Here is a 12,936-nt window from a genome sequence, read left to right on the forward strand (position 1 = left end):
GTAGGGTACATGTGCACAATGTGCAGGTTTGTTACATATGTATATATATGCCATGTTGTTACATATGTATACATGTGCCATGTTGGTGTGCTGCACCCATTAACTCGTCATTTACATTGGGTATATCTCCTAATGCTATCCCTCCCCTCTCCTGTTTTGGTTACTGTAGCCTTGTAGTATAGTTTGAAGTCAGGTAGCGTGATGCCTCCACCTTCATTCTTTTGGCTTAGGATTGTCTTGGCAATGCGGGGTCCTTTTTGGTTCCATATGAACTTTAAAGCAGTTTTTTCCAACTCTGTGGAGAAAGTCATTGGTAGCTTAATGGGGATGGCATTGAATCTATAAATAACCTTGGGCAGTATGGACATGTTCACAATATTGATTCTTCCTATCCATGAGCATGGTATGTTATTCCTTTTGTCTGTGTCCTCTTTGATTTCACTGAGCAGTGGTTTGTAGTTCTCCTTGAAGAGGTCCTTTACATCCCTTGTAAGTTGGAAGGTATTTAGTTCTCTTTGAAGCTATTGTGAATGGGAGTTCATTCATGATTTGGCTCTCTGTTTTTCTGTTACTGGTGTATAAGAATGCTTGTGATTTTTGCACATTGATTTTGTATCCTGAGACATTGCTGAAGTTGCTTATCAGCTTAAGGAGATTTTGGGCTGACACAATGGGGTTTTCTAAATATACAATCATGTCATCTGCAAACAGGGACAATTTGACTTCTTCTTTTCCTAACTGAATACCCTTGATTTCTTTCTCTTGCCTGATTGCCCTAGCCAGAACTTCCAACACTATGTTGAATAGGAGTGATGAGAGAGGGCATCCCTGTCTTGTGCCAGTTTTCAAAGGGAATTTTTCCAGTTTTTGCCCATTCAGTATGATATTGGCTGTGGGTTTGTCATAAATAGCTCTTATTATTTTGAGGTACATTCCATCAATACCGAATTTATTGAGCGTTTTTAGCATGAAGGGCTGTTGAATTTTGTCAAAAGCCTTTTCTGCATCTATTGAGATAATCATGTGGTTTTTTGTCTTTGGTTCTGTTTATGTGCTGGATTACGTTTATTGATGTGCGTATGTTGAACCAGCCTTGCATCCAGGGATGAAGCCCACTTGATCATGGTGGATAAGCTTTTTGATGTGCTGCTGGATTTGGTTTGCCAGTATTTTATTGAGGATTTTTGCATAGAAGTTCATCAGGGATATTGGTCTAAAATTCTCTTTTTTTGTTGTGTCTCTGTCAGGCTTTGGTATCAGGATGATGTTGGCCTCATAAAATGAGTTAGGGAGGATTCCCTCTTTTTCAATTGATTGGAATAGTTTCAGAAGGAATGGTGCCAGCTCCTCTTTGTACCTCTCGTAGAATTCAGCTGTGAATCTGTCTGGTCCTGGGCTTTTTTTGTTGGTAGGCTATTAATTATTGCCTCAATTTCACAGCCTGCTCTTGGTCTATTCTTGGGAGAGTGTAAGTGTCCAGGAAATCATCCATTTCTTCTAGGTTTTCTAGTTTATCTGTGTAGAGGTGTTTATAGTATTCTCTGATGGTAGTTTGTATTTCTATGGGGTCGGTGGTGATACCCCCTTTATCATTTTTTATTGCATCTATTTGATTCTTCTCTCTTTTCTTCTTTATTAGTCTTGCTAGTGGTCTATCAATTTTGTTGATCTTTTCAAAAAACCAGCTCCTAGATTCATTGATTTTTTGGAGAGTTTTTTTGTGTCTCTATCTCCTTCAGTTCTGTTCTGATCTTAGTTATTTCTTGCCTTCTGCTAGCTTTTGAATGTGTTTGCTCTAGCTTCTCTAGTTCTTTTAATTGTGATGTTAGGGTGTCAATTTTAGATCTTTCCTGCTTTCTCTTGTGGGCATTTAGTACTATAAATTTCCCTCTACACACTGCTTTAAATGTGTCCCAGAGATTCTGGTATGTTGTATCTTTGCTCTCATTGGTTTCAAAGAACATCTTTATTTCTGCCTTCATTTCGTTGTGTACCCAGTAGTCATTCAGGAGCAGGTTGTTCAGTTTCCATGTAGTTGAGCAGTTTTGATTGATTTTCTTAGTCCTGAGTTCTAGTTTGATTGCACTGTGGTCTGAGAGACAGTTTGTTATAATTTCTATTCTTTTACATTTGATGAGGAGTGCTTTACTTCCAACTATGTGGCCAATTTTGGAATAAGTGCAATGTGGTGCTGAGAAGAATGTATATTCTGTCAATTTGGGGTGGAGAGTTCTATAAATGTCTATTAGGTCCGCTTGGTGCAGAGTTGAGTTCAATTCCTGGATATCCTTGTTAACTTTCTGTCTCATTGATCTGTCTAATGTTGACAGTGGAGTGTTGAAGTCTCCTATTATTATTGTATGGGAGTCTAAGTCTCTTTGTAAGTCTCTAAGGACTTGCTTTATGAATCTGGGTGCTCCTGTATTGGGTGCATATATATTTAGGATAGTTAGCTCTTCCTGTTGAATTGATCCCTTTACCATTATGTAATGGCCTTCTTTGTCTCTTTTGATCTTTGATGGTCTAAAGTCTGTTTTATCAGAGACTAGGATTGCAATCCCTGCTTTTTTTTTGTTTTCCGTATGCTTGGTAGATCTTCCTCCATCCCTTTATTTTGAGCCTATGTGTGTCTGCATGTGAGATGGGTCTCCTGAATACAGCAAACTGATGGGTCTTGACTCTTTATCCAATTTGCCAATCTGTGTCTTTTAATTGGACCATTTAGTCCATTTACATTTAATGTTAATACACACATTACATTTAATGTTATGTGTGAACTTGATCCTGTCATTATGATATTAGCTGGTTATTTTGCTCGTTAGTTGATGCAGTTTCTTCCTAGCATCGATGGACTTTACATTTTGGCATGTTTTTGCAATAGCTGGTACCAGTTGTTCCTTTCCATGTTTAGGGCTTCCTTCAGGATCTCTTGTAGGGCAGGTCTGGTGATGACAAAATCTCTAAGCCTTTGCTTGTCTGTAAAGGATTTTATTTCTCCTTCACTTATGAAACTTAGTTTGGCTGGATATGAAATTCTGGGTTGAAAATTCTTTTCTTTAAGAATGTTGAATATTGGCCCCTACTCTCTTCTGGCTTGTTGAGTTTCTGCTGAGAGATCTGCTGTTAGTCTGATGGACTTCCCTTTGTGTGTAACCCGACCTTTCTCTCTGGCTGCCCTTAACAGTTTTTCCTTCATTTCAACTTTGGTGAATCTGACAATTATGTGTCTTGGAGTTGTTCTTCTTGAGGAGTATCTTTGTGGCATTCTCTGTATTTCCTGAATTTGAATATTGGCCTGCCTTACTAGGTTGGGGAAGTTCTCCTGGATGATATCCTGCAGAGTGTTTTCCAACTTGGTTCCATTTTCCCCATCACTTTCAGGCTCACTAATGAGATGTAGATTTGGTCTTTTCACATAATCCCATATTTCTTGGAGGCTTTGTTCATTTCTTTTTACTCTTTCTTCTCTACACTTCTCTTCTCACTTCATTTCATTCATTTGATCTTCAGTCACTCATACTCTTTCTTCCAGTTGATCGAGTCGGTTACTGAAGCTTGTGCATTTGTCACGTATTTCTCGTGTCATGGTTTTCATCTCTATTAGTTCTTTTAAGGTCTTCTCTGCATTGAATATTCTAGTTATCCATTCATCCATTCTTTTTTCAAGGTTTTTAGTTTCTTTGCACTGGTGACGTAGTTCCTCCTTTAGCTCTGAGAAGTTTGATTGACTGAAGCCTTCTTCTCTCAACTCGTCAAAGTCATTCTCTGTCCAGCTTTGTTCCATTGTTGGTGATGAGCTATGTTCCTCTGGAGGGGGAGAAGTGCTCTGATTTTTTGAATTTCCAGCTTTTCTGCACTGCTTTTTCCCCATCTTTTTGGTTTTATCTGCCTTTGGTCTTTGATGATGGTGACGTACTGATGGGGTTTTGGTGTGGGTGTCCTTTCTGTTCGTTATTTTTCCTTCTAACAGTCAGGACCCTCAGCTGCAGGTCTGTTGGAGTTTGCTTGAGGTCCACTCCAGACTCTGTTTGCCTGGGTATCAGCAACGGAGGCTGCAGATGATAGAATATTGCTGAACAGTGAGTGTTGCTGTCTGATTCTTGCTCTGGAAACTTGGTCTCAGGGGTGTACCCAGCCATGTGAGTTGTGAAGTGTCAGTCTGCACCTAGTGGGGAATGTCTCCCAGCTAGGCTACTCAGGGGTCAGGGACTCACTTGAGCAGACAGTATGTGCCTTCTCAGATCTCAGCCTCCATGCTGGGAGAACCACTGCTCTCTTCAAAGCTGTCAGACAGGGACTTTTACATCTGCAGAGGTTTCTACTGCTTTTTGTTTATCTATGCCCTGTCCATAGAGGAGGATTCTGCAGAGGCAGGCAGGCCTCCTTGAGCTGTGGTGGGCTCCACCCAATTTGAGCTTCCCAGTGGCTTTGTTTACCTACTTAAGCCTCAGCAATGGCGGGTGCCTCTCCCCCAGTCTCGTTGCAGCCTTGCAGTTAGATCTCAGACTGTTGTGCTAGCAATGAGGGAGCCTCCTTGGGCATGGGACCCTCCGGGCCAGGTATGGGATGTAATCTCCTGGTGTCCCATTTGCTAAGGCTCTTGGTAAAGTGTAGTATTAGGGTGTGAGTTACCCGATTTTCCAGGTGTTGTGTGTCTCAATTTCCCTTGGCTAGGAAAAGGAATTCCCTTCCCCTTTGCACTTCCCAGGTGAGGCGATGCCTTGCCCTGCTTCAGCTCTCGCTAGTTGGGCTGCACCCGCGGACCAACATCAACTGTCCGACATGCCCCAGTGAGATGAACCCGGTACCTCAGTTGAAAATGCTGAAATCACCCATCTTCTGTGTCACTCACGCTGGGAGCTGGAGGCTGGAGCTGTTCCTATTCGGCCATCTTGGATGCCCCCTCTGGTTAAGAAGCTATGTGTCTTTTAAGCATCCACATACACAGATTCTCACTCCTTCTGTCACTCAGTATCCCAAAGAGCATGGCCACTGCCATCTGTTTCCAGGCACCAGGCCTGGATGTAGCTGTGGCTGAAGCCTCTAATTTTCCCATGCTGTGGTCTCTCCCAGGCTCTCCTGTTACTGCTGTTTCCCTGAATCACCCAGGGTGCCAAAGCTATGAGTGTTCAGTAGCAAAGTAGAGGGAGAATATCTCCTTCTAATTTTAGTGTTTTGTGTACCCTCTCATTTGGCAATATCTTTATAAAAATTGCTTGTATTAATTACTTTTTGTTTTTCATTGTGATAATGCTGTCCTACAGACAATACGAACATATGTGTGTTTTACAAAAGTCAGTATTTAATTTTGACTTATGGATTCATGGATTGGCTATGGCTCTGCTGGACGAGCTTCTAGGCTGCAGGTTGTATTTAGATTACTCCATAAATCATCTACTTTGGCTTCAGCAATTACTTGGGGTAAGTGCTTCTGACAAATGGCAGAAGCTCAAGGGTACTGAGTGGAAACAGACAACACCCCTTAAGACTTCAGAATGTGCTGCAACTTATGCTTACATACTATTAGCTCAAGCAAGTCACATGGCCAAGAAGTGTATACTCTAGTCATAGTCAGCCATGGCAAGGATAGGGAAAAATACATTTTGGAGACTTTCATTTTTATGTCTTCCCTTCACTTTCTTTTTATATACTACATGAGTCTAGAAAAGGCAGGAGAAAATCCCTTTGATAAACACCATATCAGAATTACCTCTTTACTGTGAGATATAGAGTTTTGTTGATGTGTTGGATCTATTTTTCCTCTACCTTTATGATATATATTTTTTTTTTTTTGAGATGGAGTCTTGCTTTATATCCCAGGCTGGAATGAGTTGTACAATCTCAGCTAACTGCAACCTCCATCTCCCCGGTTCAAGCAATTCTAGTGCCCCAGACTCCCAAGTAGCTGGGATTACAGGTATGACCACCATGCCTGCCTAATTTTTATTTTATTTTTTATTTTATTTATTTATTTTTTATAGAGACGGGGTTTTGCCATGTTGGTCAGGCTGGTCTCAAACTCCTGGCCTCAAGTGATCTGTCTGCCTTAGTCTCCCACAGTATTGGCATTATAAACATTAGCCACTGTGCCTGGCCTTTTTCTCTTCCTTTAAAATGTTTTCTCTTCCTGAGAGCATCCTAGCAGAGAGCACAGCAGGGCCATCTCATCAGTTTACCAGGCATGCCCAACCCAGTTTGAAACTAGCATTAGGCATATTTATGCTCAAGTTGAGGAGGTTTTGTGTCCCTTTGACACATTCCAAATCAACCTGTTTATGGGAAGAGGTGAGACTCTATACAGTACAACTGTAAAGCAACTTCATTTTCCCTTCATCTGCCTCTTTTAACCTGCTCAGGGCAACAGTTCTTTTCTACTCTTTCCTCTAGGTTGCAAGCAGGTAGGGAGGAGAGGTAAGGGCCGAGAAAGTTTGTTTTTGGCTGGTACTAAGGAAATCTGGTATTGGTTTCTGTTGGCCTTGGCAGGTATTTAAAGCTGAAATTTTGTCTTGTAGGAGCACCTGTGGGCACCTTTCCTCAATGCCCAGACTGCAAATCTCTAACACGTTAAGAACCTCTCCTACGAATGGTTGTTTACTCATGACCCATGTTCTTCCCCCAAAATAGCCCTACTCCTGGCTTAGTGCCCATGGAGCCAGCCCTTTAGTGGGTTTCACATTTGGATTTGGACATACACACACACACACACATCACTTGATCTGCTGTCAGTGTTTTGTTAGAAATCAGAAAATAACAAAGGCCTTAGAAACAGCCTCAGAAGCAAAATATTTTCTCTGACCTCCTTCTGTTCATCTGCCTCTCAGTCCCATTCTCCCCTGAAAAGAACTGTAGAAGCTAGAATCTGTCGTCCTCAAGGCTAGTCATAGAAACCAGAACTTCTTTTTCCCAAAATCAGTCATAAAACCTAAAAATATTACCCTAACTTCCCTTCTACGTTTCTGTGTAGAAACTGGCCATAAAGAAAATTATCTGACTTACCTAGTTTGATTTTAGATCATAAGATCCTCATTCCAGAGAGCATGCTGCCTCATTCCCAGAAGGCCAAGAAGAAGCTAGCCAGACAGGCCTTGCAGGGTTCCCCACTCAATCTGTTAGATCGTACTCTTTTCATCCAATCATATTTCTACATGGCGGTCCATACTCTGTTGAAACTACACATAAAAATGGATAATTTCCCCTGCAACTTTGGGACTTCATTTTGAAGTCTCCTGTATACACATTAATGATAATTTTTATGCCTTTCTTTTCTACTTAATCTGCCTTCGTGAATCGATTTTTCAGCAAACCTTTTGAGGGAAAAGGAGAAGCTTTCCCTTCACCCCTACGGTTACCAGTTACTGCCACTTTATTATTGTCACAAAGACTTTGAGTTAGTACCATTTCAAAAGTGAGACACCATTTTACTGTAAAACCTAAATTCCAAAGGGCTACTTTGAATAGTCCCTGGGAAATGCCTCTTCTCATGTGACAGAGGCCAGAGAAAAAGATTCCACTCTTTTCCCCTCTTGTTCCCTCACAAGGTGGGTAGTGGTCTAGGTAGAGGAGAAAGGATATGTGAGGGAAGCTGCTGCAGCACGTCGATGATTTCTCCACTGAGACACTTCTCTATTCTTGTAATGCCTCAAAGTGTGTTTGGCTGGCAATTGCAGAGCATGTTTTTGGCCTCTCCTTTTTCAAGCCTTTCATAAGTGGTCTAGTGCCCTTATGTTTTTGGAATGTGGAGATACCTGCAATATACCGTTGGCATCTCTAATTGTTAAATCTAGAATTTTAGGCTCTTTGAAGTGAGAGATCTGAATGTCTCACTCATTTAAAAAATGAGAAAGTCATGTCTGAGAGAAGCAAAACAAATTTTCCAAGATCATGTACAGCTTTTTGCTATAAAAGCCCTAAAGATATGTACAGTATGTGCTAATAACCTATATTTTCTCCAATTTACCACCTTTATAATGGCATAATTAAAAATAGAAAATCAAGGGTTACTGTAAAGGTTAAATAAGTTAATGTGTGAAAAGCTTTTGGCAGAACTTGGCGCAGAGAAAACACTCTTCTACCTCTTCTTCCTTCTCCAAAGGCCTATGTGACCAATATTGAGAATGCAAGCAAACAGAACTAAAAGTGTAATCCATCACCAATCAATTTGGCAAAAATTATCTTTAAAGTTATAAATCCTCATATTTTCAAAGAACGAGTTGTAGAAACCTTCCTTCCCTTGCTGGTGGACTTCCAAATGGCAGCCTAATTTTTGCTCTAACAGCAAACAATTTAAGAAAAACTTACATGTTCTAAAATAAGGGAAGGTTTTAAAGTAAAATTGATCATCTGTACAATGAAACATTACATGGCCACTAAAAATGCATGGACAAATATAAAAATTCACTAAGTGAAGAAAAGCAATTTTCCAAACTGTGATATAGTATGGCATTAATTTTGAAAATAACAAAAAAAGAGATTTTGTATATTTTATTTCTGGAAAGATAAACCTAAGGTTATGAACTCCAGATGTCATCATGGGGTAGCAGCTATTAGTGACTTTTATTTTTATTCTTGTCTGTGTTTCTCAAACTTTGTACAATAAACATTTTTTCATTTAAGAAAAAAAATGAGTGGAAGGTGATTGTGAAGTTGAAGAATAGTGCTAAACTTTAGCACGAGTGAGTTTCATCAGAATTATGCTCTGTTGGCCAGAGGAAGGCCTAACTCCACGGATGTGTGGAAGGCTATGCTCACTGTCTGATACTCTGCCCAGGAGCAATGGTGGAAATGTTGAGAATAAGAGATTCCTTTCTGCAGGAGCAGCTGTTCTATCTGAGCATGAGCCTCCAAGGCTTCATAACATGCTCTGGAAACTATTGTATAAAGACAGTAAATCTGACAAGAGAAATAAAGGAATGCTTTAAGTCAGTGAAACAGTTGGCAATGGTTGCTTATCTGGAGAGGCTGATGAGAAATAATAGACTCTCCACTCATTTTATTTTTCTTTAAAGATGGTAGGATAGAAAATGGGTTATGATGTTACAGGAAAATTGAGGGGCGAGTGGACCAAGTCCATGCATTGTTTCCTTGATGTATAAGGGTAGAGAATGTCTCTCTCATGGGGGAGAACTTTCTCCTTGTTTTACTATAAAAGCATGCAACTATATAACCAGCAAATGTTCAAATATTCACATAATGGATGTCAGATGAGTTCAGTGAGCTATCTAACAATTTAGCAAGTTTAGTCCTTCTCTTCACTAAAATTCCTATATTATTGTAAACATTGCTCACACTAAGAAAAGAATGAAAGATCAATGACAACTGAATTTCAAGGGATTTCTTTTAAGCAAACAGTAGTTGAAAAGTTGAATTTGTAATTAAAATAAATATTCAAAACTCCTTACAAAAATTAAAGCTATGTACATACAGAAATATTTTATTTTTATTTGGCCTTTACATATGTGTGTGGGGGGATGTTCTGTTTGTGAGAAAAGAGAAGATGGTTATCTGCTGTTTCATAGAATCCTATGGAAATAAAAAGTGACACACTATTTTATACTGAAGCTCTGGTTATAATAAAACATAACTCTAGGTATCATTTAGACAAATATGCTCCTCCAAATATAAAAACACTTGACCCCAAAACTAGATTGTGAGATGGCTTCGATTGAGAGAAATCATGTCAGACATGTAGTGTTTTATTAGAGTGTTTGGGGTAACCCCTGTGGTTACGACCTATGAATTGAGGTGATCACAGGTCTTGTAGATATGAAAGACTGGTATATTGGATCATTATGAGAGAGGTTCAGACTTCAGCTCTTTTGAAATATATTCTTATTTATAATGTCTTAAGTTGGGTAAGTGTGTATCTACAGTATACAGATCTCTCATTTGTTAAAAGATTCATGACACAAAGGTTCCTGTTGAGTTCTGTTGCAAGAACCAATATTTTATCAGTGCAGAGACAAGTGTATGCTCAATATTTTGCCTTGACCATGGCAATTAACTGCTGGTCTGTTGTCAAGCATAGGTCAGAGCAGTGTCAGTATAAAGGAAGATTATAACATGACTTCTACCCTGGAAAAAGCAATCCAAATAGGAAAAGGACGTAGCAATGAGAAAGGCAGTGGAGAAATCCACATCTTGCCAAAAAGGCAGTGTTTTTCTCAACCAGAGAAAAGATCCAGAATAATTGTCAAAAGAACTCTATGGTTGGGAAGGAGAAAAGCAATAGAACAACTTGGCAGGCAATGATCACAATTGATTTGATGATATTTAAGTGAATCCATAACTATTAAAATGACACCTCATTCAGAAACTGATCGAGATTCAGGCTTAAAGGCCAGGAAACTGCAAAGCTGTGATAAAGCTTTCACTACCAAAAACTGCCCTGCTTTCAGCTAAAAGGCTGAGAGTACATCACCGCTTCAATTATTGGGTTTAATTTGTTAATACGCTTTCCAGACAAAAAGGCTTTTAAAGAATTCAGAACAATCTACAAGTTTTCGTCTTATAATACCTTGCTTTAACCAATTTCAGATAGAGAAAATTGAAATAATGTCCCCCATTAAATTCTCATTAATATTATCCTGACTTAGGGAATTCTATTGTTTTGGACACTTGGCACAGGAAATAAATGTGTTGACCACTGACCTATTATAATGAGGGTCAGATATACTTAAAGTTGACAATACTTTAGTCCCTATAGATTTACGTTCACTTTTAGGGTGATGAAATATTATTTATACCCTCTTATCTCATGAAATGGTAGAGGAAAAATAGCAATTTTAAATGGTATTCATAGCTTCAACCATGATGTAACTTGTCAAAGACATCAATAATATATCAAAGAATTGCATATTAAAATGGTATTTTCTCCCTATGGAAAAGAAAACCTGTATTAAAAGCTTTGTAAATGTTTTAATTCTGAAAAAAAAAAAAAAATTCTTTGAGCCCTCAAGGAGAAAGAAATTACAAAAAGACAAAGTATTTTTGATAACCATAGCCCATTTAAGGTCTATTAATATACATCTGGTTAGTAAGAAAATGTAAAAGTATTAATTTTGGTGAACTGCATGAGTTTTTGATACATCCTTAAGACTTTTTCCTTTGTTTATAAAAAGTGTGTTTGATAGTGAAAGAAAATTTTCTGCCACAATATATTCCTATCACTGAGACATAAATGGATGTTTTCAAGGCTGGAATTGAAAATATGTTAATTCTCCAAGCTTTCAGATTTCAGGGAAGATTGTTATTTATCAGAGAAGAACAAAGAAACTATGAGTTTTTTTACACTCTTAAAAACTCAAAACTGTTCCATCAGTTGGAACAGTTCATATTCTCTGATGGAATGTTTTCACAGATAGATGATTAGTTTTTTAAAAAAAGCCTTACCGGGTGCTACGTTTTATAATAATGTATGTGTTTTGACATGTGGTTAAGCTAATAAAGGGAGTTAAGGTCAGATGTAAATTTTCTCATTAATTTTTAAAATATAACTTCAGCACATTATTTCTTTGAATTTGAACACTCCCACGTGATTTACAATGTCCTGGCATATTAAGATTATTATGCTTTCAAAGCATAACTTTTTAAATTACAAATACATAGGCTGTGCACAACATCAGATATAAAGGGCTTCTTGACATTGATATATCTGTGTTTCATAGTAAACAGTGGGTAAAATAATACTTGGAGGTTTGTAAATCTGTGTTTTTATTCTCATGAGAAGCAGATTGTGAGGTGGAGAATTGTGTGCAGGAAGTTTAAAAGGGAGTGAGTTCAAAAATAATACTTGTGGAAGAAGAAGGAAGCAGGATTGTCAGCATGAGAAAATCGGCTTCAAGGTAGATACATCAAAGCTCTCAGATGATTCCACAACTCTGCAGGAGGAAAGGAATGGATCTACCAGGGTTATCCTGAATTGGGACAATGGGACTGGTCCCTTGTACCCTGACATCAGCCAGGTAGAGGATGCAGGCCTAGAAGCAGAGGTGCAATTGTTCATGAAGTGGCTCTTTTCTGCCCAGGGCAAGCTCCAGAAGAAATCTAGGTTGGGAGCAATCTTTCTTGCAGGTTCTGGGGTAATTAGTGCTTCAGTCCTGAAGGGAGTGCTGGAGGCATTGTGCTGCAAGGATCCATTACAGTCTAACTCTTGTATTATTTGATGCTGCTTACTTGGCAACAGAATGGGAACAGCTCCTTCAGCACAATGGGGTATGCCTCTTTTCCTTAAGGGAAACTTACAAGAAGAAGGTTAGAAAATTAAGCTTCAGGTCCATTGCCGTCCTTTTCTACTATCAGCGAACACTTCTGCTCTTCTAGGTGACTTACTGGGTGGGGTAATCTAGACCCTTATCTTTGAGTTTTTAGTTATGCTGCTTTTAGGCATGGTTGTTGCCCTTGTTTATTTACTGTCAAAATTTCAGAAGAGAGTACAGAGACTATCCAGTGAATCTGTGGGGCCAAATATGTTTTTCTGACCCTATTACAGCAGCTTTAACCCCTTCGAATCATTGGAATTAATTAGTCTTGCCAGTAAGGAACTCTTTTCATTGCCTGCTGGTCTCTTGGCACACGGTACTTGAAATGACCGAGCAAAAGTTGTAGTTAAAACTTTAATGTCCTTTTACCGTGTTCCTGGTGAAAATATTACTCTACTGGGAACCAGAATTATTTTTTCCCCAATACATACCTTAGCTATGCTTTCAATAGGCTCTTCCATTGCTGTATCAAACCGACAGCTTCTAGGTGGTACCAGTAGGTCCCCTGATTTTACGTCTATTGCTACATGTCCTTTGCTACAGAACTGGTTCCTCTGATCTGAGGTGATGTGTGTGAGTCCCAGGTCAATGAACCAAGTATTTTTTTTTTTTTTTTTTTTTTTTGAGACAGAGTCTCGCTCTGTTGCCCAGGCTGGAGTGCAGTGGCCGGATCTCAGCT

This window comes from Piliocolobus tephrosceles, chromosome 2 (assembly GCF_002776525.5).
Source record: "Piliocolobus tephrosceles isolate RC106 chromosome 2, ASM277652v3, whole genome shotgun sequence".
Classification (NCBI taxonomy): Eukaryota; Metazoa; Chordata; class Mammalia; order Primates; family Cercopithecidae; genus Piliocolobus; species Piliocolobus tephrosceles.